Source organism: Lates calcarifer, linkage group LG16_LG22, assembly GCF_001640805.2.
Source record: "Lates calcarifer isolate ASB-BC8 linkage group LG16_LG22, TLL_Latcal_v3, whole genome shotgun sequence".
NCBI classification, from domain to species: domain Eukaryota; kingdom Metazoa; phylum Chordata; class Actinopteri; family Centropomidae; genus Lates; species Lates calcarifer.
Genome location: NC_066848.1, coordinates 5,320,933 through 5,326,932, shown reverse-complemented (window position 1 = coordinate 5,326,932; position 6,000 = coordinate 5,320,933).

Here is a 6,000-nt window from a genome sequence, read left to right as displayed (position 1 = left end):
ATTTTTCATGCATTACTATACTATGACATTTTTTGACTATTTTTCATGCCTTACTATACTATGACATTTTTTGACCATTTTTGACACCATACTATACTGCGACATTTTTTGACAATTTTTCATGCCTTACTATACTACGACATTTTTTGACCATTTTTGACCCCGTACTATACTATGACATTTTTTGACCATTTTTCATGCCTTACTATACTGTGACATTTTTTGACCATTTTTGACACCATACTATACTGTGACATTTTTTGACCATTTTTGACCCCACACTATACTATGACATTTTTTGACTATTTTTCATGCCTTACTATACTATGACATTTTTTGACCATTTTTCATGCCTTACTATACTATGACATTTTTTGACCATTTTTGACACCATACTATACTGCGACATTTTTTGACAATTTTTCATGCCTTACTATACTACGACATTTTTTGACCATTTTTGACCCCGTACTATACTATGACATTTTTTGACTATTTTTCATGCCTTACTATACTATGACATTTTTTGACCATTTTTTGACACCTTACTATACAATGACATTTTTTGACCATTTTTGACCCCGTACTATACTATGACATTTTTTGACCATTTTTGACCCCGTACTATAGTAAGACATTTTTTGACCATTTTTGACCCTTTATTATACTATGACATTTTTTGACAATTTTTCATGCCTTACTATACTATGACATTTTTTGACCATTTTTGACACCATACTATACTATGACATTTTCTGGTGTTTTTTTGACCCTTTACTATACTATGACACCACACTATACTATGACATTTTTTGGTGGTTTTTGACCTTTTAATATACTACATTTTTTGACGCCTTACTATACAATGACATTTTTTGACACCATACTATACTATGACATTTTTTGACTATTTTTCATGCCTTACTATACTATGACATTTTTTGACACCATACTATACTATGACATTTTTTGGTGTTTTTTGACCCTTTACTATACTATGACATTTTTTGACTATTTTTCATGCCTTACTATACTATGACATTTTTTGACTATTTTTCATGCCTTACTATACTATGACATTTTTTGACCATTTTTCATGCCTTACTATACTGTGACATTTTTTGACCATTTTTGACACCATACTATACTGTGACATTTTTTGACCATTTTTGACCCCGTACTATACTATGACATTTTTTGACACCATACTATACTATGACATTTTTTGGTGTTTTTTGACCCTTTACTATACTATGACATTTTTTGACCATTTTTCATGCCTTACTATACTGTGACATTTTTTGACCATTTTTGACACCATACTATACTGTGACATTTTTTGACTATTTTTCAGGCCTTACTATACTATGACATTTTTTGACCATTTTTCATGCCTTACTATACTATGACATTTTTTGACTATTTTTCATGCCTTACTATACTATGACATTTTTTGACCATTTTTGACACCATACTATACTGCGACATTTTTTGACTATTTTTCATGCCTTACTATACTATGACATTTTTTGACCATTTTTGACACCATACTATACTATGACATTTTTTGACTATTTTTCATGCCTTACTATACTGTGACATTTTTTGACCATTTTTGACACCATACTATACTGTGACATTTTTTGACCATTTTTGCCCCCGTACTATACTATGACATTTTTTGACAATTTTTCATGCCTTACTATACTACGACATTTTTTGACCATTTTTGACCCCGTACTATAGGAAGACATTTTTTGGTGTTTTTTGACCCTTTACTATACTATGAGATTTTTTGACCATTTTTCATGCCTTACTATACTGTGACATTTTTTGACCATTTTTGACACCATACTATACTGTGACATTTTTTGACCATTTTTGACCCCACACTATACTATGACATTTTTTGACTATTTTTCATGCCTTACTATACTATGACATTTTTTGACCATTTTTGACACCATACTATACTGCGACATTTTTTGACAATTTTTCATGCCTTACTATACTACGACATTTTTTGACCATTTTTGACCCCGTACTATACTATGACATTTTTTTGACCATTTTGACGCCTTACTATACAACGACATTTTTTGACCCCATACTATACTATGACATTTTTTGACACCTTACTATACAATGACATTTTTTGACCATTTTTGACACCATACTATACTGCGACATTTTTTGACAATTTTTCATGCCTTACTATACTACGACATTTTTTGACCATTTTTGAACCCGTACTATACTATGACATTTTTTGACCATTTTTCATGCCTTACTATACTGTGACATTTTTTGACCATTTTTGACCCCACACTATGACATTTTTTGACTATTTTTCATGCCTTACTATACTATGACATTTTTTGACCATTTTTCATGCCTTACTATGCTATGACATTTTTTGACCATTTTTGACACCATACTATACTGCGACATTTTTTGACAATTTTTCATGCCTTACTATACTACGACATTTTTTGACCATTTTTGACCCCGTACTATACTATGACATTTTTTGACTATTTTTCATGCCTTACTATACTATGACATTTTTTGACCATTTTTTGACACCTTACTATACAATGACATTTTTTGACCATTTTTGACCCCGTACTATACTATGACATTTTTTGACCATTTTTGACCCCGTACTATAGTAAGACATTTTTTGACCATTTTTGACCCTTTATTATACTATGACATTTTTTGACAATTTTTCATGCCTTACTATACTATGACATTTTTTGACCATTTTTGACACCATACTATACTATGACATTTTTTGGTGTTTTTTTGACCCTTTACTATACTATGACACCACACTATACTATGACATTTTTTGGTGGTTTTTGACCTTTTAATATACTACATTTTTTGACGCCTTACTATACAATGACATTTTTTGACACCATACTATACTATGACATTTTTTGACTATTTTTCATGCCTTACTATACTATGACATTTTTTGACACCATACTATACTATGACATTTTTTGGTGTTTTTTGACCCTTTACTATACTATGACATTTTTTGACTATTTTTCATGCCTTACTATACTGTGACATTTTTTGACCATTTTTGACACCATACTATACTGTGACATTTTTTGACCATTTTTGACCCCACACTATACTATGACATTTTTTGACTATTTTTCATGCCTTACTATACTATGACATTTTTTGACCATTTTTGACACCATACTATACTACGACATTTTTTGACCATTTTTGACCCCGTACTATACTATGACATTTTTTGACCATTTTTGACACCATACTATACTGTGACATTTTTTGACCATTTTTCATGCCTTACTATACTATGACATTTTTTGACCATTTTTGACACCATACTATACTGCGACATTTTTTGACAATTTTTCATGCCTTACTATACTACGACATTTTTTGACCATTTTTGACCCCGTACTATACTATGACATTTTTTGACTATTTTTCATGCCTTACTATACTATGACATTTTTTGACCATTTTTGACACCATACTATACTGTGACATTTTTTGACCATTTTTGCCCCCGTACTATACTATGACATTTTTTGACAATTTTTCATGCCTTACTATACTACGACATTTTTTGACCATTTTTGACCCCGTACTATAGGAAGACATTTTTTGGTGTTTTTTGACCCTTTACTATACTATGACATTTTTTGACTATTTTTCATGCCTTACTATACTATGACATTTTTTGACCATTTTTCATGCCTTACTATACTATGACATTTTTTGACTATTTTTCATGCCTTACTATACTATGACATTTTTTGACCCCATACTATACTATGACATTTTTTGACACCTTACTATACAATGACATTTTTTGACCATTTTTGACCCCACACTATTCTATGACATTTTTTGACTATTTTTGACCCCTTACTGTACTATGACATTTTTTGACCATTTTTGACCCCACACTATTCTATGACATTTTTTGACCATTTTTGACACCATACTATACTATGACATTTTTTCGTGTTTTTTTGACCCTTTACTATACTATGACATTTTTTTGACCATTTTGACACCACACTATACTATGACATTTTTTGGTGGTTTTTGACCTTTTAATATACTACATTTTTTGACGCCTTACTATACTGACATTTTTTGACACCATACTATACTATGACATTTTTTGACTATTTTTCATGCCTTACTATACTATGACATTTTTTTGACCATTTTTGACCCCTTACTGTACTATGACATTTTTTGACCATTTTTGACACCATACTATACTATGACATTTTTTGACCATTTTTGACGCTTTACTGTACTTTGGCATGTTTTGGTGGCTTTTGACCCCGTACTATACTATGACATTTTTTGACCATTTTTGACCTCGTACTATACTAAGACATTTTTTGACCATTTTTGACACCATACTATCCTATGACATTTTTTGATCATTTTTGACGACTTACTTTGACGACCATTTTTTGGTGGTTTTTGACCTTTTACTATACTACATTTTTTGACGCCTTACTATACAATGACATTTTTTGACCCCATACTATACTATGACATTTTTTGACTATTTTTGACCCCGTACTATACTATGACATTTTTTGATCATTTTTGACAACTTACTACACTATGACATTTTTTGATCATTTTTTGACGCCTTACTATACTATGACGTTTTTTGACCCTTTACTATTCTTCATCAACAGTTTAACCATGAAAACACAGATAAATATTCAACATTACACCTGAACCTGGTTTTTGGCGCCTTACTATATCATGATATAATTTGAGGGTATTTGACACCTTACTATACTATGACATTTTTTGATCATTTTTGATGCTTTATTATACTATGACAGTTTCTGACACCTTAATATACTATTACATTTTTTGACCATTTTGATGCCTTACTAAACAGTGTTCTGTGTTGGACAGTTGATGTAAAGCTGTTTGTGAATTACCTGGAGGCCTCTGTCTTGGTCTGAAAGAACTTCTTCATTGTACGAAGACTCTCTGTGATCTTGGACTACATCTCTGTGATCGTGGACTACGTCTCTGTGATCGCGGACAATGTCTCTGAGATTATGGACAATGTCTCTGCGATCATGGACTATGTCTTTGTGATCGTGGACGATGTCTCTGAGATCATAGACGGTATGTCTCTGTGGTCATCGACAATGTCCCTGATCGCGGGCAATGCCGTCAAATCGGTGACCCCCGTCTCCGCCGATTCTATCGCAAGGTCTCTACGAAGCATGGACAATGTCTCTGATCACGGACAACGTCTCTCTCATCTTTGACAAGGTCTCTGCGATCATGGACAATGTCTCTGATCGTGGACAATGTCTCCCTCATCCTCAACAATGTCTCTCCGGTCATGGACCATGTCTCTGTGATCATGGATGATGTTGTGGACGAAATGGTGACACCTTATTGTGGACAAAGTGGTGACACCTGGAGGAAATCAAAGAGAAACATACAAAGGAAAATGATCAATACACTACTACCTATTCTTCATCAACAGTTTAACCATGAAAACACAGATAAATATTCAACATTACAGCTGAACCAGAACATTTAACATTTTTACACAATACTATGGGGGGGGGGTTAGAGCCATTTTGCCAATTGGGGACGCTGTATTTGAATGAACTCCTCCTAGAGATTTGAATCATATCGACTTCAAACGGAGTCAGTTTACTGTTAACGCCTTTGTGATTAAAAGTTATCAAAAGTTTGAGTTTTCGTCAAAAGGCGTAGTCATAGCGGCACTTCATTCAACGCACATCAATTATTGGTAACGCTGACATCCAAGTGTAAAGCAGCTAGGTACAGCCGTAATGTACACGCAACGATGACAAGGACATGATAGACTGCTACAAACAAGCAGAGTTTAAATGACCAGGATGTAACACAAAATTACAAAGAGATGCAAAATGGCGATGGAGTGACTCTAAACAATTACAACAGGGATTTAAATAGACT